Source organism: Dipodomys merriami, unplaced genomic scaffold (assembly GCF_024711535.1).
Source record: "Dipodomys merriami isolate MVZ:Mamm:240054 unplaced genomic scaffold, mDipMer1.0.p SCAF_276, whole genome shotgun sequence".
NCBI classification, from domain to species: domain Eukaryota; kingdom Metazoa; phylum Chordata; class Mammalia; order Rodentia; family Heteromyidae; genus Dipodomys; species Dipodomys merriami.
Genome location: NW_027204226.1, coordinates 936,817 through 956,415, shown reverse-complemented (window position 1 = coordinate 956,415; position 19,599 = coordinate 936,817). Strand labels below are relative to the sequence as shown.

The 19,599-nt window shown below is 44.4% G+C and overlaps 1 pseudogene; it reads left to right on the top strand.

The window, feature by feature from the left end:
- Positions 1 to 8,399: 8,399 nt before the first annotated feature.
- Positions 8,400 to 9,352, top strand: LOC138837815 (transcriptional regulator protein Pur-beta-like; annotated as a pseudogene).
- Positions 9,353 to 19,599: the final 10,247 nt, after the last annotated feature.

Sequence of the window (19,599 nt, the reverse complement as noted above, 5' to 3'; positions counted from 1 at the left end):
AAGATCAGAGAGATTCAGACATTTCATCTAATGGCAGCAGAGTGCAAATGGTACACCCACTCTAGAAAAATAGCCTATAAGTGCAGCTTCTCTTTGGCCCAGTGGTTGTTTTCCTACCCCTTGCTGGGGTAGTACTAGGAAAAACGAAGGAACAAGATACAGTGAAATCAGCAGTCCCTGCAGTGCTGTCCCTCACAGTCATGCACAGTGTGATTGCATGTGTATGGCAGTATTGAATGGGTGACATTATGAAAAGTAAGTGCACATTGGCATGAGTTAAAGCAGTAGGAAGGGGAGGTTTTCCTTTCAGCAGCATGGCTTCTCTGCGTCATGACTGTCTGGTTCAGCATGAGATGATGATTGTGCCAACACTTTGTCTGATGCTAACAAGCTGGTAAAGGCTTCGTATGGTCTCCAATGTTTTCCACAGGGGCATGCAGGGCTGTAATTCTTTCAGACTGAAGTTGCCACCAGCAACCACAGAATGGAAACCAACATAGTAATGGGACTGCTAAACTTAGAGCAAGGATCACCTGGCCACAAAGATAAGAAAAGTAGGACTCCACCAAAAAATATTTTCAGAGATATTAACTATCCCAATTACCTGATTTGAGTGGACATCTTATCCAATGGCCACAAATCTGTCATATCTCTGTAGAATTATTACTATTATTATTTCAGTGCCAGTTGTACAGCTTAAACTCAAGGCCAGGAAACTGTCACGGAGGTTTTGTCCTGAAGGGTGACACTGACTACCTCTTGAGACATGTCATTTCTTCTGGGTTTTTTATGTTTAATTGGAGGTAATACTCTGAAGGACTTTCCTTCCTGGGACGCCTCTGTCACATTGCATGTGACAGAGTTAGATGTTGTGATAAAACTCAGTATGGGAGTGGAGCATATATAGGTGTGGAACAGACATTTATGGCTCCTTACTAAAGTCACTCAATATCCCCCTGTTCTTATTCCTGTGAAATTCTATCTTTTTTCTAATTAAAGACCTTGTCTTTGCTTCAGTGCCCTGAAGGAAGCCACCTGTCTTTCACTGAGAATGCAGAGGGTAGACATGGCATGTGATGAACCTTCCTCTAGGAAAGCAGGCCCATGAGGAGCACATTGCAGGATGGCATCCATTGGTGAGCAAAACAATGGCTGGCAGAATTCATGCCACAGCAGAACCAGTCAGGTTAGTCAGGTTCAGTCAGGGAGGTCAAGAGGTTTATGTCTGGTGGTGCCAGAGGTTCCTTGCTCTGTTTCTGCTCACACGTGAATGTCTAAGCCAGATGCAGTGCTTTCCACAATGAAATATCCATACCTGTTTTGTTGAGTAAAAGGAAGGTTTTTGCTAGGGTTCTTGCAGTCTCTCTGACAGAGATTGGGACTGTCCAACCGCTTCCCCCTCACCTCCCTTCCAAAATCTAATGTTCCCCTCCCTCACACACTATTTCCTGCTAGCCATGGACTGGAAATATACATTGGTGCTGCCTGCAAGGACATTCTAGAGCCTTCTAACCCCTTGGACTTCCCAGTGCTGTTAGGAGTAAGTAGTCTTGCCAAGATATCCTGATGAATTGTGCAAAAGTCCCTGTGGCAGGAAACCCCAGCATTGGTGCTGTTATTAATTCAAGTGACCTATTTCTTCAGAGCTTGGATGGGTTCTCCAAGCTAGCACAGATTCATCTAGGGAGAGTTCTCCCAGTGGTCCGTCTACAACATTCTACATTCTCTTCAGTGCTAGCCAGCAGCTTCTTCCAACCTACCTGCCAGGATGCTGGCCTGAAATGCTATCTGAAGACTGTGTGCATTGGTTTGCACACATGCTAGTTGTTTTGTAGGGGCTTGTGTGTGTGTTAGTTCCAACTGTTCATGTGAGGTCATCAGCAGAAGATAAGACATGGGCTGGCCATATCTTTAGACAAACAGGCTCTCCCTTCCTCTTTCCCCCTCATAAATCCCTGTGTGACAGAACTGCTGATAGCACTTTATGTGAACTTTGGGCCCCAGGATGTCTCCCCAACATGTACCCTCCAGAGTAGTTCTCCTTGCATTGGACTGGGCAACAACTGGAGTAGGCCCTTCCCTCCGTGTTTTCCTTTGCACTCCTGTCCTCCAAAATTCCCTGCCACCTTAGGAAGATGCCCTGTGAGTTCGGTTCTGAGTTCCATTTACTGTTGGGACACAGAGGCCTGTGACCTAAATCAGAGGTACTACTCCTACAATTATGGGCAGATAACAGGCTACCAGCAAAAAGGTAAGGAATCCAGAATAAGGAAGGTGGATGGCTTCTTGACTGCCAAAAACAAGGAGGCAAAGAGTGGGGACGTCCTCTGAAGGGTAACTGTTCAAGGATTGTGTTTCCTAGTAGACAGTGCCAGGGGCTGCACCAACTCAAACATGATTTGGGGCCACGGATTGGAACTTTTTTCCACCAGAGAGAAGTCATTGTGTACCAGTTTTTTCTTGAAATTAACAATAAGAACAGTAGAAAGAAAGGAAACAGTAGGTCATATGGGAAAGAAGGCAGAGAATTAATGAGTAAGAGGGCAGTCAGGTGTGTGGCAGGGGCTGGTGCAAGGTGGGGCTTAGTTCTGGAGCTGTCTGAAGAGCCCTTAGGCAAGATTCCCTGCATGCAGAAGCTTGTGGTCAGTGCATTTGTGGTGATGGCTGTTGCTCTGGTGTCAGTGGAGCTGGAAGATGGTGCAAGCCAGTGCTAACAGCAGTGCCGGCAGAGCTCAGGAGATCAGTCCCCAAAGGATCCACATCAGGCCTTCCACTATGCTGCCTCCCTCCACACACACACATTCTCCTTCTGGTGTCTCTGCCATACACAACAGACAGTATTCTGACCTTGAATGGCTTTCACCTGTGTGTGTGTGTGTGTGTGTGTGTGTGTGTGTGTGTGTGTGTGTGTGTGTGTGTGTGTGTGTTTGTACCTAAGGCTGGCTATCCCTTCTTTGGAAGGAACAGCACCAAGCCAGTCGCCTTCACCTGCAGCCTCACCTCCAGATGTTTCCACTGATATGGGAGGACAGAGACTAGGAACTCCATGGGAGAGCCTCATACAGGAAGATGCAGCCAGCCCTTCCTTGCATGTGTTTATATAACTGCTAGGTCTGAAAAGACAGGGAGTGGCATAAGGCCAGAAAGAAGCATTGGTTGGGAGGGGATGGAAAATGCTGTGTGGTAACTGTTGAGGCTATTTGTGGTTACATGGTATTTTGTGGGCCTGGCACCTTCCCAGGCAGCTTCAAGTCCCACAGACTTGCAGGGTTGATGGCTGGAATTTGAGTGAGTGGGTGCACCTGGGGGCTTGTAAGAGGAGAGATGACAGAGAGGCCAGTGAAGGGGTGAAGAGGAGTGAAAGCTGGTTCTGCAAAGACCTACATGTCCACTTGGGTGAGACCTGGATGTGTTCCAGCTGACCAAATCAGTGAGAGCCTTGCAGGACAAGGATCACTTGGTCACTCACAGGGCCTGTTTGCTGGAGCACCGTGCCTCCATGGGGCCAAAAGGGTTGTGGATACCCCCTGGGCATCTGCAACGAGTACCCTTTGTTACTGTCCATATGGTGTACATGTCCTCCATAATCATGAGCACCATCATCCCATTTTCTCTCCAGGTATGGGCAGAATGTCTTGGCAAAGTAAGACCCATTTCCCTGGAGGCTTGCTGGCAGGAGCTCAGAAAAACTCTACCACTTTTAGAAAGGGGAACTGAGGAGGATCATGGGATAAACACACACACACACACACATACACGTGTGAAAGCCTACAAAAGGTGAGGAAGGTGTTCGGCCCCTGGCAACAGAGCTGAGAGGCAGTATTGGGCCTGGGACTGGCTAGGAGGGGAAATGTCAGAATTCAGCCAAAGCATGCCAAGTGAAATGCAGATGGGTAGAGGCAGCTCTTGTGATACCTCATTTCACATGTGGGCATCAAGCTTCTTTCTCCTGTGATGAGTGTCTAAACTGGGGGAGTGTTGGATAGTGGGCATGGAGACAGGGCCAGGATTACATTGGCACAGGGCCCTTTTCAGTGATCTCATTTTCAAGGATGTCTGGGGAAGGAAGGAGCCTAGGGCATTGTGGTAATTGCAGAGAAAGCTCTGTGTGACTGTGTCTAAGCCCGACCCAGTGTTAGTGTGTTGTGTGGGAACAAGTGTGCACACACACTCACCCAAGTGAGTGACCAACGCAGGTGCCTAGTGGTCACACTGAGGCAGGTGGAGGGTCAGCTGATGTTTGCCAGCCGGGGTCAACTCCTGTGCACAAGTCTGAAAAGACCGGGGCGGCATGTGGGCAGTAAGGAGAATGAGGGTGGGAGGGAGGGGAATGGGGTGGCTGCTGTTGGGGCTGTTTGTGTCCCCGTGGATGCAGATGGGCCTGGCACCTTCCCTGACAGCAACAGAGCCCATAGACTTGTATTGTTGATGGTAGGTTGGCATGGCATGCTTGTGGGCATGTGGGATGAGAGATGACAGTGAGGCCAGAATTGCCTCCCAGTGTCAAGTGACAAGCTAATCCAAGTGAAGGCTCTAGGACAGCAAGGACCCTGTCTTTTGCTGTCTGTCCCTATGAGGCCTCCCACCTGTCCCAGAGGGGGAAGGATGATGGGCCTGTATGGGACTCACAGTACTGGGCTGGCCAGTACAAACTTCCATGGAGCTGAGCGATGGGAGCAGTAACTCACCAGCTAATGCCTCCTATACTGTGTCTAAAATGAAACCTTGATTCTTGTCGATAAAGATTACTGCCCAGCTTAACTCAATTTCACACTCTCAAAAGCTACCACTGAGAGATCATATCCTATGTACCTTGACAGCAGTGCCTTGTCCTGCTGTGTCTGATACCTCAGGCTTTGGAAAAGGAGGATAAGGATAGTGCGGATTTTCCATGGACCGAGCTTCCAGTTGTGCTTCTGCCACTCTGCTGGTCCTCAGAGCTGACCTATGGGCAAAGGATGTCTATATTCCTGTCTAGTGACCTGGGCCAATTCAACCTGACCACACACAATGGGACCACAGATCTCTACACAGATCAAATGCCTGAATGTATGTAGGTGCAACCTGGAAAAGGCTCATCTTCTGTGTGTCTGCTTCCCAAGGGTGTAGGCATCACTCAGAGACTACGAGCACATCTGGTTCAGTGGCCCAATACAAGGGCCTAGCCCCAGACTCCAGTGAGCCCTCAGACGTCCTTTCCCTGTACCTTCCCTCTTCACTCATGCCATGTGCACAGGCCAGAATGCCACCACTCCCTCATGTCCCAACCCTCATGCTCCTGCATCCACAACCCCATACAGCCAAGCCCAATCCTACCTCTGCTACCTCAACCTCAGGGCCCTCACGATTCTCAAAACCCCTTTCAGTCTTAGCCTTGAACACTAATCTCTCTGCCTTTGGTCTCGCCCACTGAGCTCACTTAAACCTCAACCTACTCAAGGCTCCTTGTAAACTGTTTACATCCTCCTGTTCCTCATTCTGCAGTGCAGCTTTCACCACTCGCTACCAGCTATCTTGCTTGTACCCTGCTTATGCAATCTGTCCCCCAAACTCCCTTCCCACTAATGACAAAATGCTATTTCCTAGTGGAAAGAATGCCCTTCAGCACTTGGTAGGGGTAGGTGAAGTTGCCCACCCCCACTCAAGAGTCTGACCCTGGAGAGCATCTCCATGGCAAACCCACCTGGCATTTACTACACCATATCTTCCCATGACATAAGTGTTCTGCCTGCAGGGCAGGTCTTGATGGCATTGGACTAGAATAATTGCATGTCTGAGGTCCAGAATGCCTGACAGCCTACACCTTGGGCTACCTTTTGCCACTAGTGACAAGCAAGTTTGTCAGGACTTACTTTGTCATTTCTCTGCTTCTGGACTCTGAGCTCCTCCAGGACCAGAGACATTTAAGCTTATAAGACAAAAATGCAATGCCCAGAGGTAGGGACAAACCACATCTCCTCCTTGGGCTGCCAGAAGGAAAGGACCTTCCTCACCTGCACCATGGCCTCCACACCCACTAAGCCAAAAGAGCCAGAGCTGGGTAGCAGCTACCAGGCCATCAGACAGGGCCAAGTCGTCCCTCCAGATAACTCAGGGCTCTGTTTAGAGAAGGTCTCTGATCTGTCAGCTCACAACCTAACCACCTCAAGTCCAGCTGTAACCATGGGCAGGATCACAGGTAAGCAGGAAGTCCTCAAGAGGGATTTGGCAGCACTCCCTATGAACTGCCCTCGCCTGTGCCAACACACATCACATGAAAGCCCCCCCCCCAACTCCAGAGGACATTCTTCAGCAATCCTTACCAACTCCCAATGGCTATGCTTTGGCATAGATCAGAATCCACAGATGCACAGTGTGATCCCCTATTGCTAGCGATCTCCAGTATCAGAGCAGCAGAGGACATGGCTGGGTGTAATCCAGAGATAAGTGCAAATGGGGAAGGAGCCTTGCGACCCTAGCCCCATCTCTGTCCTCAGCTGTGGCTTTGTCAGTCCCTACACATCCACATCGACTGAGGCAGTTCCTCCACTAGGTGTCCTCCATCGTCCCGACAGAGCTGGTCCTGGGCACACATTTGAACAGCAGATTCCTTGAGGTCCATGGCCTGACTAACAGGTCCAAGGAACTGCCAAAAATACTCTGGTTCTACCTGAGAAGCATGGCTTGTGTTCCTTCTGAGAAGGAACAGACAGGGAAGGGTCCCCTGGCATAGTGGTGGGGAAACAGAAGTCATGACTTGGTCCATATCAGTGGACAGAAAGATTAAAAAGGCTCAATGGCAGTGCAAGACTGAGGTACTATTGGTGTCTTTCTCATTGTAAAGCACCTTGATCAAGTGGCTAGGTCCTTTACCTCTGAAAGGAGGTCAGGAAACAGAGCTTGTGTCTATGCTGTCCTCAGAATGCTGGGAATTGAACTCAGACACTTTCACACAGTAGAAACCTGCTTTAACCACTGGTCTACCTCCTCAGTCATTGGCTTTCTTTTGAGACAATCTCACTATGAAGTTAAATCCTGGCCTCCAGCTGCTCTCTACCTGTCTCTTCCACCTAAGTACTAGAATTATAGATGTGGCCCAGCCCATCTACTCTTGTTTTCCCCTTGAGATCTGCTTAGAGCCAGGTCATCTTCTAAGTAAGAATTCATCAAGGCAACTTGGATGCAGAAGCATTTCCCTGTCCATCCATGGCTGGCTCAGTCATCTAAGTCTCTACATGAAAGTCAGGCATACATCCATGCTGCGCATCTCCTGGATCTGCCTAAGATGCCACTCCTGTGAATAAAGCAAGGCCTGGTCATTCCCAGAGAGGAAGAAGCCCCAGAGAGTACACTATTGATCCCCTAGTGAGGACGTGGCTAGTAACACAAGCCCTGAACATGTAGACTTTGCACCAAGACCTCAGGTGAGCTTCTTTTATCCTGAAGTGTGAAGTGGTGGCCTGATTATCTAGCACTTATACCAGTGGGTTGCGAGCCCAGGATGTGGCAGGTAGAAGTGCTCATGTACAGCAACAAAGTCCCATTAGGGACTGGCCTAGCCACCCACTCCTTGGTCTAGCACATATAGGTTTTTTGACAGTGTGACAAAAAGGAAGAGGGAACAGAGCCAGCATTCCAAGAGAGGTTTTCTAGGTCTCTGAGGCTCAGCTGTGCTCTCTGCTGGGCACTGGCCCTCAGGATGTTGGCATAGATGCATTAGAGTCTCTGGTGTGCATGGTACATGAAACACTTTCAGCTTTTGCTGGCTGCAGAGCAGGCCAACCTGCAAGCAGGCAGCAGGCAGCAGGCACAGCCTGGCACACAACCAAAGACCCTGATGTAGGCTACCCAAGGTAGAAGGTGAAAGGTAAGAGTGGGTTTTACAGACACACACTGAGTCAGAGATCCTGAGGGAGGAACCCCACCAGCTGTTGCTCCAACCAGCCCTGCAGTGGATGGTGCTCAATTCTGAGACTCAATTTAAAGTCGCATGAGCAGAGTACAAATCCATACATTCCAGCCGTGTGACCTTCAACCAATGCCAGTCTTCGCACTTAAGAATAGTAATTCCTCTCTATAAAATGGGCTTATTCACCACTGGCAGCAAGTATGGCAGCCTTTCGGTCATCACGGTCAGCAAAGGCAGCCTGGAAGGTGGTCACCCAATGGTGGTGGTGCCCTATGATGACAGGCCACAGTCTCCTTGTCACCATTGGCGAGCACCTGGAAGCCCACTTGGGTACAGTACCCCAGCTCAGTAACAGCCACTGGCCCAGCACACAAGAATTCTCCTTGGGCGATGAGCAGTGGGAGCGCGTGAGAAGCCGGCAGGCAAGGCTGGGGGGCCAGGGAGCGCGAGCCCCAGGGCGGAGGGCGGGGGCGCGAGCACAGTGGGCAGCGGCAAGGCAGTAGCCAAGAAGATGGTGGACAGCAACAGCGGCAGCTAGCACGGCGGCGGTGGTGGCGGCAGCGGTGGAGGTGGCGGCAGCGGTGGCGGCAGCGGTGGCGGCCAGCAGGAGAAGCAGGAGCTGGCCTCCAAGCGGATGGACATCCAGAACAAGCGCTTCTACCTGGATGTGAAGCAGAACGCCAAGGGCGGTTTCCTGAAGATCGCAGAGGTGGGCACGGGTGTCTCCAAGAGCCGCCTCACGCTGTCGATTGTGGTGGCGGCCAATTTCCGTGACTCGCTGGGCGACTTCATCGATCACTATGCGCAGCTGGGCCCCAGCAGCCCGGAGCAGCTGGCAGCGGGCGCTGAGGAGGGCGGCAGGCCGGCGCACCTCAAGAGCGAGTTCCTGGTGCGTGAGAACTGCAAGTACTACCTGGATCTCAAGGAGAACCAGCGCGGCCCCTTCCTGCACATCCGCCAGACCATCAACCGCGGCGGCGGCTTTGGCGCAGGCCCAGGGCCTGGCGGCCTCCAGAGCGGCCAGACCATCGTGCTGCCTGCGCAAGGTCTCATCGAATTCCGACACGCTCGCCAAGCTCCTCGATGACTACGGAGGCGAAGACCACGAGCTGGCCGGAGGCCCAAGAGTCGGTGCAGGTGGCGGGGGGGGGGGGGGGGGGGGGGGGGGGCTGTACGGGGAACTCCCGGAGGGCACCTCTATTACGGTGGACTCCAAACATTTCTTCTTCGATGTGGGCTGCAACAAGTACGGAGTTTTTCTACTGTGTGAGTGAGGTGAAGCCGTCCTACCGCAATGCCATCACCATGCCCTTCAAGGCCTGGGACAAGTTTGGTGGCGCCTTCTGCCGGTATGCGGATGAGATGAAAGAAATCCAGGAGCGGCAGAGGGATAAGCTTTACAAGTGTCATGCTGGGGGGCGGGGTGGTGAGGAGTCCTAAGGCGAGGAGGTGGATGAGGATTGAAATGGCAGCTTTCCCCCCTGGCCTCCCCCACCTTGTTACCCGCGCCCCCCACCCCCCATCCCCCTGGCTAGTTCCCATTCTTGCTCATTCCCCTGTGAGCTAGTGGAGAGGGAGCCCGGGAGGCCACCAAGGGAGAAAAAAAAAAAACACAACAAAATTAAAAAAAATAATATAGTTAAGAGAAATAACCATAAGACAACAGTCTTGAACAGTGAGTAAAGCAGTAAAGTTCCAGAAATTGACAGCAACCTGCAGAGGACAACAGCATCTCCTCACCTGCAAGTGTCTCAGCTTCTATTTCCCACCCGAGGTTCCTAAGCTCATCTAGATAATCCTGAAGGGGATAGATTTCAGTCTGGGCCCCTAAACACATCTGACTTACCCAGATCCATCTGTGTATAACAGTTGAATTTGTGTTGTACCTGGGTAAATCTAAAGTATCTCTCCAGGCCGAGCCGCCGTTGCAGTGTCTATCCTTCACCTTTATTCTAATCAGCCTTTTGGATCGAGATCTTCACGGAAATTCTTGAGACAGAGAGACCTTTGCAGTTACCCAGTACTGAGAGTCCAGGTTTATGAAAAGGAATGCAACTTTACACAATCATGGACAAGGCAAAAAAGAATTCAAGAAGCCATCAGTGAATCAAAACAAATTGGATTTTTTTAAATGATTTTGCATGGAACCTGGCCCCATGTCTTTTCTTTGCAGAATTGTTTTCCGGGATGCAAAAATTCAAAAGCCAATGCTTGAACTAGAGAATTCATTACTAAAATAGTTTAAAAGTTGGGCAAAAGGAATTTTTTTTTCAAAAAATAAAAGCAGTTTTACATTGGGGGTTGCTGAGGTAGGCACAATACGTCAGGCATAAAGCACAAGGCAAACTCGTTGAGTGGATGGGTTGCTGCTCACTAAAGTTCTTCCCTTGATCTCTAAAGGTGGAGGTCATTACCAAGAAGTGGCATTGGTGTGAATGAGAGCCAGATCCCATGGCTCTAGCATATGAGCAAGTGAATTATGGCTAATTTGTCTGTTACAGCCACTGATTGGCTGCATTTTTAACTGTAAAACGATGATTTTCTGCAAAAGGGAAAGTATGGCTACAAGCCTGAGCTTTAATGGAATATGCATCCTCACAGAGAAGTTGGAAATAACTAAAACTGAAGTCTTAATTCACCTTCAGTTTAATCTGTGGATTTGTTCAAATAGTAAAGATCCTCAGGTTCAGAATTACAGCATCATTTATTCTTTAAAACAAATTTTTAAGAAATTGATCCATCTTATTAGTACCTCACAATCAAAGTTGGCAAATGATGGATGAATGATTAAAGCAGTGCACCCGGTGGAAGCTGAAATCCATCTGTGAATGGAATTGATGTGAACGTGAATATGCTGACTATATCCTGGAAGCATTTTTATACCATCTTGAAATTGCAACATACTGGGATTGGCCAGTTTATCCAGCTGTCTTTCAAGAATAAAAGTTGGGGTTTTCATGGATCACCTCTTCTATATTTTAAGTGGATTTTCAGTAGAAATGATTTTTATTAATCAAGTTAATCCCACCCCATCAAAAGGTATTTCTAGAAATGTCACAGGCCTAGGAAACTTTGAATTGAATGGGAGCTAAGGTTCTTTCCAAAGTTTTCAGGTATTCTTTGTGTGACACCTTCTCAACCAGGAGGCAAGTAACCCCATCTCCACAATCTTAGTATTTTTTAACTGCATGCCTGCCCTTTATTTGAGCTGCCTTTTTAATTTATTGCATATCCTTTTTATTATCTTATTTTGGTATTCAATCTATACAATCGTTTTCTATTTATTGGGAAATAAGTAATATACAAAACGGTCATTTTCATGTATTTGTGGCTGAGAGGGAGGGAGATACTTATGTATATAAAATTAGGCCTTTTTAAAAAAAAACTAGACTATGACTCAGAATAATGTTGATCTTAGGTTCAAAGAAATAGAAGAGTCACAAACATTGGTGCCCTTTTCAGACTATTTCTCTACTCACATCATTCACAGTAGAATTTTTAAACATTTTTATAGCTTTTCTTTTCAAATTTTCTCCTTTGCCAAGAATGTTTACTAAATTGTATGGGAGCAATAGTATTTTTGATGTTTTAATGACATCCGTATACTTGTACTGCATTTTGTACCACAAGGCAGCTGTTTTCAATAATGTCTTGCTGTATTTACCTATGTGTTTTGAGTGTTTTGTTTCTTTGCTGCGGAGAACAAATTCCTAGTTTTAGTAAAGGAGATGAGAAGCTAGCATTAGGCTTGCAGAAACTGTTTAAGTTTCAACTCTGAGGCAGCAATGGAAATTAAGGTTGCAGCTATTAGTTGATCGCTATAACTTTTGCATTTTCAAATCATGTACAATTCCTGTATAGACCAACTTATTTTCTTGCTTCAGTGGTGATTCTGTTGCTCAGCTGCAGTGAGCCCGTTCAATTTTGCAAAGGTGCAGTACCTCTCCTTTTCAAGGGAGTGGTTTATTAATCTTTTATATTTTCTTTTTATTTGGCTGAATTGCAGTAACTAGCCTTGCCTTTCTATTCTGTAGAAATGACAGGGTCTTCACAATCCTTTACCAGTGGCTTCTAAGCTATAATTAGCTGAATAGAAAGAATGTAGAAGTGGTCTGAGGCGTATAGAGTATATGCCAAGAACACTACCATATATGGCATCAGCTTTGGTTACCAGAGAAATTTTCTTAGTCATAAGACCATATAACAGTTATATATCATATGTAAGTCTTTAGATATCAATTTGAGAATCCTCCAAAAAAAGGAACAAAGAATGCATAAGCTATGTGTTGGCAAAAGTAATTTATATTAAAATTTTGACCTGCCTGTGTAAGATTAAGTGGTGAATGTCCTAGTGGTGTGTTTTTTGGTCTTAAACCAATCTCTGAGGTTTATTTTTCCTGCAGGGGTGTTTCCTCGCCTCTCTTCCACTGTAGGAAGATTGCAGAAGGATGTGGATTAATTGTAGCATTTCACTGATCCTCATTCCTGTGACTAGGGACAATAGAAATCTGCAGAGCATGGAGATTCATTCATTAATACTAGCTTATTAAAGGAAATAGTCTTTGTTCCAGTTAGATAATGGCATTATACAAACTCTGGGAAGCAACTAACTTTTTTGTTTTGTTTTTAGCTGCTTACTACAAACGCTTTAGAAGTTGTTTTTAAAATTTGGCAAACATCCCAGCTAATGAAAATAGTTACATTCCTTAGAAATAGGGAACTAAAACTCCTTTTCAAAAAATTGAGTTTTATTTCAAACTAGCTACAGAGATAAGCCTTTTTTTTTTTCAAACAGTCAAAAGAGTCGGTCTCTGTGAAGAGATGTAACTCTAGGTTTCTATTGTCCCTTCTCATCATTTCAGCAAGTGAAATGGCAAATCTGGTGAGCAGATCTTTCAGTGCATATGCTGCACCAAACAAAATGTCAGTCTGTATAGCACCAAAAATCAATCTGAAAAGTAAACCCAAAACCCCCAAATACCCTATGGAACTAATTAACGTGAATGCTTTTAAAACAAATTTAAAATGAATAAATCTGTCAAAGTGAAAAAAAAAAGAAAAGAAAATTTCAGCTTATGCCAAGGTGACCTAGGGTTTCTCCTATTCCATCCTTAATGTTTTCAGAGTCTAGCACTGCATTCTAACACAACTTAGGGAACCCATTATATTCGTTCAAAGTAACTACTAAAAACAGGGCCAGCTGTCTAACATTTGTCAAACAGTGCAAGTAAATGAGTTTAATATATGTACACAGTGCATGTGTACATACCTAGAGTCCTACAACAAGAAAGATATTCTGATACTTATGTGGTACATATGCTGCCTCTTTCTACTATTTCGTCTTTCTAGAGTAATACCATATGCACAGCAATGGGTGCAAGATGAACTCACCACCTTCTAGGAGATGTGTGGACTGATCATAGAAACAAAAACATGTATATTTTCTCTTGATGTACATATTATGAAAATATATGCATGCTCATATGTGTCTAAAGGTTGAGTATATTTTGTAGCTATATGACTCCGTATGTTACATAAGCACTGAGAAATGTAAGGAAGGACTGACTAAAGGTTACCTCAGAAAAATTACTGAGACAGGCCTCTGGACTCATTATTTTTTCTGATTAATTGGAGATAGAATCTTACAGACTTTTCTACTTTATGGAGCTTCAAACTACAATCTCCCATGTCTCAGACTCCTAAGTAGCTAGAGTTACAGGCATGCCAGATTGGAGATGTAGCTTTAGTGGGGAAGCATCATCCTTGAGAGTAAAAGCTAATGAAGTGAATAAGGGCTTGAATTCAAGCACTGGTATGGGGTATATGAGCTCACACATGCATACAAACACACATTAACAAGAATGAAACTCTGGTGTCCCAGCTATATCTGTATACTTTAAATCACCTGTAGATTGTGGCTTAATAATCTAATAATACAAAAATTAATCCTCAAGCTCTCTCCTCTTTATCACATTAGGTGTCTTAATTACCTTATTAGGGTTTTTTTCCTTTTCTTTTTTTCTTTGTGTGTGTGTGTGTGTGTGTGTGTGTGTGTGTGTGTGTGTGTGTGTGTGTCTGTGTGTGTGTGTGTCTGTGTCTGTGTGTGTCTGTGTGTGTGTGTATGTGTGTTATACACACACTCTGGTGTACATATAACAATACTTAGACTTGAACACTGTGAATTGGCAAGATGCTTTTGCTTCTTCTCTCAAGGCTGTTGATCTACCCCTTGAAGTACAGAACCACTTCCATCTCTTTTCGGGAGAGAAGTGTCCCATTCATTTTCTAGGCCAAGCAGGGCTCAATCAGAGGTCTTTATATCTCACCCTCATGAGTATATTTGTTCTTATGTGCTAAACTCATCAGGCAATAGTCTTAGTTAAAATTAAAAACAAATCTGGGACAGTACTTAGGCCTTGATTAATGCCCTAGGACCAGCACAAAAAATAAATGCAGTTTCTTGTGATAATTAGACTTCACTTATTGCTATTTCTAGGATTATCATCTATGTCAAGGGTCTCTGGAATGTGACTTCCTCCATAGGTAAGGGATCATTCTAAATCAATCAGTCAAAAGTAACCATAAATCCTCCATATATTACCTTTGTAATGTCAATTACATTTGTTAAGATTTAATTAATGCTATGACATTTTTAGACCTCAAACATCACTAAGGACTTTTTTTAGAAAATATATTTCTATCTCTATTAGTATTCTACCCACTGTGACACTGAAGAAGTGAAATCATACACTACCCAACTTAAAGGCCTACACCAAGAAACAATTAGGTGGCAGACATTGATACAGGCAAGTTGTACCCTGCAAATTCTCCTAAGTCAATTAATACTAAAAACATGGACATAGGCCAGCCTGTGTTGTAGTTGAATATCTTGTCTCAAGAACAAAAAGTGAGGTCTGAGAACGTGGCTTGGTGGGAGATTGCTTGCCTAGCAGCCATGAAGCCCTGAGTTTGATTCCTCAGTAAGATATAAACAGAAAAAGCTAGAAGTACATTGTGGCTCAAGTGGAAGAGTGCTAGCCTTAAGTAAACGAAGCTCAGGAAAATGACCAGACCCTGAGTTCAATCCCCAAGACTGGTTAAAAATAGGTGAATACAGGAAGCAGGGAGAAGAGGTGCAGAGCTATTTATCGGAGCCTACATTTTCCCAGCCTTCATGACCTTTCATCTTGTGATTTGTTTTCATTCTATTCAGTGGTCAACAAACTAGTTTCCACTGAGTCTCTGAATCTTGTGTTATTGAATGTTAGGAATCTTAATTTTGGTATTGGGGATTTTGCTAAATGGAAGAGCACTTGCCTGACAACTGCCAGGCCCTGAATTTGTTCTCAGGTCTGAAAATAAAAATTCTTTAATCTTATTTAATTTGTGACTTACTTCACAGAAGAAATAAATGAATTCACTCATTCATAGAATCACAAATTGATACATTTTCTGGGCTCATTTGAGAAAATTTACCATGAAAAAGCATAACATAAGTTACACACTTATGGTTCACACTTGTAATCCACGCCACTCAGGAGGCTGACATTGGAGGATTATGGTTTGACGCCAGATGGTGCAAAAAACTCCATGAGTCTCTTATCTCAACCAGTAAAAAGCAACTGGCAAAAAAAAAGAAACCGTAGCTGTGACTCAAGCCGTAGAATGCTAGCCAAAAGGTCCAAAGCTACAGGGCAGCACCCAGTCACTTAGTTCATGTCCCAGAAGAACTTGCAGGAAAAAAAAAGAACTCAAATTCAAAACCGCTTTATTAGGTTCAAAATAGTTCATAATCATTGAGGAAAATTTGCCATTTTGAGCCAAAAAAACAATCATTTTTCTACTAATGACACAGAATAAAACATTTTACTTCTTAATTAGTGTTAAATCATGTAGGATTTCACTGTGTGGAAAGGTATCTTTTCTAATGATAGCAGAAAATTTCAGCATCACTTCATGTATTATATCCCAGGACTGTAAAACATATAAAGTTAGATTTGGGAGTGACGGAAAGATGGTGGAGGAGAAGCTGGAGGCAAAAGAAGCTCTCACATAGAAAACAGTTTTAGAGTTCCAGTGAACAGTCCTAAGCCAGAGAATCATACCAAGTGTGCCATCAGAGGACAGAGAGTTAGGCCAGAGAGGGAAAATCCAGGCAAGGAGACAGATCGGAGCTCTTGAAAGCAGCTGCCACTGCGGCAGCAGCGGCGGCAGCGGCGGCAGTGGCAGTACCTCCATACATGAAACAGAAAGAGGCTGGGACGAAAGAGCCAGATGCGGCAGGCGAGCGGATTTTACTCAACACCAGCAAGAACCGACAAGGAGCAGACATCTTCATGCTGCAGTTCGCAGACCAGAGACAACCCAGGAACCAAGACTCGGCTTGAGTAGAAGCCTAACATCCTCACTCCTTCTCAGGGAGCAGAAGAGGGAAGGCAACCCCCCCCTCATCTTGGATACTGATAAAGCTCAGCAGAGCTGCTAGCTCCAACTCAGGCCTTGGAATAAAACTAGCGTCATTTAGCAGGTCACAAGAACTTAATGGCGGTGTGACCTGCCAGACTCAGCTCCACCCAGGGAAAAGTCACTCAGTTCAGGCACCAGCCCTAGTAGTGGCTTTCTTCACTGGGTAATAAGAGCCAGAGGCTGCCCCTCCCTTTAGCAGCCTCGACATCAGTATAAAGAAACCCCGAGAGTGGCTCCAGGCTGGGCTCTGTGAGTTTCTCACAAACTAGCCCCCAGGAAAAGCTACTGTTTGCTGAAAGGCCTCAACTCAACCCAGAACCTAGCCTCATCAGAGCATCTCCAAATTTGAGGAAAAAGCCATCTTCCTCTTTTGTGATAATCAAAGCAGATCTCCCTACCATTTAACTAACCTGGGAGGAGGATCGCAAAATCCTGGGTAAAGCAGAGCATTTTTCTGCCTGTCCAAATAAACTGACTTAAGAAACCAACCAAGCCACAGGACCACAAGCAGACCAGAGATTCCAACCAGAGGCTGATTACAGACACAAGGGAGATACAGGATTTTTCCCAACCCTTCCAAAAAAATCAAATAACTTTTCTTTTCCTCTTCTTTTTTTTAAATACTTTACAAAATTTTTTTTCTTTTCTAAAACTTTTTAATTTTTAATTTTTAACTCTTTATGAAAAAAATTTTTTTCTAGTAATTTTTCCCCCTTATAATCTTTATTTTTGGGATACATGCGTGTGTGCGTTTTTCTTTCTTTTTTTTTTTTTAATTCTTTTTGTTTTTTGCTTAGCTTCATTGAACTTCTGATCTTTTTTTTCTTTCGTCCTCATCCTTCTCACCTTTTCCTCTCTTTTGTTCTTCTTTATGGGACTTAATTGTTGTTCTGCACATCCTCAGATAAACCCGTAATTGATTATTAGAAGCTATCTATCCCTCATTGTGTACACACTTAATCCACAAATTTATTACTCAATTCAAAACTTCTGAGGCTTAAATTCCTTAAAAGCAGTACTACCTCTTTATACCTATATAATATTTTAAGTATTTTTTAAGATATCACATCTCCTTTATATCCCTCCCCTGCTCTCATTATATTCACATTCTTTGAATAATTTGTTCTCGATTCTGCATATTATTCATTTTTATTTTTCTATTTTTTCTGGTCTTTTTTATTCTTTCTCTTTCTTCTTGTTTTCTCTCTCTCTACTTTCATCCTATCCAATCAATTTCCAGCTTTGAGACTAGGACTTAGTTAAGGTAACTCTCCCTATAGCTTCCCACATCACTCTATTCCTATTTTGTAACAACATCTCTCCCTAGCCCTAATAATTTCTGGTTTACCAAATTCTTCTTTGCGGTTCATAGCCCATTAATATATAGTTGTTTGATGTTGAATAGAGGTATCTGTTGAACTAGATTGTATCTGCAGACTATTGACTGTGCAAATTCAGACTTTGGTTGATGCTTGCAGTAAGTTACTGTTCTAGCACAAAACTGGTGTTACTTTCATCCCAAATGGGCAGAGTAAGCCGGAAAACCACAAGAAAAATGGCAAGTTCGGGTATTTCCACACCCACTCATGATAATCAGGGGACAGAACAGATAATGAATAATCCAGAGGAGAGTTCCCAAATAGCTCTACAAAAACTGCTGGCAAACATGATAAATGAAAAGATTGAGAACATACAAAGAACTCTGTATGAGCATGATAGGGAGAGAGAGGAGGCAAACAAAAGGTCAATGCAAGAAAAGATTGAAAACCTAAAAAAGGCTCTGTATGAGTGTGATAGGGAGAGAGAGGAGGCAAACAATAGGTCAATGCAGAAAAAGATTGAAAACCTACAAAGGACTCTATGAGTGTGAGAGGGAGAGAGAGGAGGCAATCCAAAGGTTTATACAGGAATATCATGAGAGTGAGGAAGCTACTCAAAAACTGATACAGGATTTGCATGAGCAGCTTGAGAATACTTAAAGAGAAAGGCAGGAATGGCATGAACAGGCTGAGAACACTCAAAGAGAACTACAAGAATGGCATGAACGGGAGGAAGCTAACCAAAGAGTAAAACAGGAGTTGAGAGACCAGGATGAGAATACACAAAGATCACTAAAGGCATTCATGGGATCCATTAAGAAAGAGCTGAAGGAAATTAGGGAGACCACAAAGTGAATGCTGAATGGAACCCAACAGAAGGAATGGGATTCCAAGGAAACCATAACCAATCAACTAAGTGATTTGAGAACAAATACTGAACACCAAATTAAGGAAGTAAAGAAGTTCATACAAGATCTAAAACAAACTTCAACAAAGAATTTGAAGCGATAAAAGCTGACCAACTAGAAGGAAAAGAAATAAAAAACAAAGTAGAAAGTCATGACAGCAGGTTAGACCATGCAGAAGATCAAATCTCGGGGATTGAAGATAGCCTAGATATTATAGAGAAAGAACATGCAACCATCCAAGACAAGTCCAAGAAATATGATAGATCTATCCAACACTTGGAAGACACCATCAGAAAGCCTAATATATGGATAATGGGTGTAGAGGAGCACGTAGAAACAGAAGTTAATGGTCTAGGGAATTTCTTTAACAGGATCCTAGCAGAGAACTTCCCAAACATACAAAAAGATAGGCCTATTCAGATACAAGAAGCATTTAGAACCCCAAATAGACCAGACCACAATAGGACATCCCACCGTCACATTATAATCCACACAGGATCAACTCAGACCGAGGAAAAGATCCTTAAATCTGTCAGGGAGAAAAGGTTAATCACCTACAAAGGGAAACCAATTAGAATCACCTCATAATTCTCAGCAGAGACAATCAAAGCAAGAAGAGCCTGGAATGACGTATGCCATGCCCTAAAAACAAACAACTATCAACCAAGAATACTGTAACCAGCTAAACTCTCCTTCATAACTGAAGGCCAAATAAAAACCTTCCATACTACAGAAAAATTGAAACAATACATCTCCACCAAACCAGCCCTACAAAAGATTCTTAAAGAAGTCCTACACATAGAAAACCAACAAAACCACAATAAAGGCCAAGAAACCGCACCCAAACTGAGAAGCCAATAACCATAGGAAGAACCCAGTTTTTGCAGCCCCCAAGAAGGTAGATAACATGGCAGGAACTCCCAAATACCTCTCAGTCCTATCTCTTAACGTTAACGGACTGAACTCTCCAATTAAGCGACATAGAATGTCTAGTTGGATAAAAAACAAGACCCTTCTA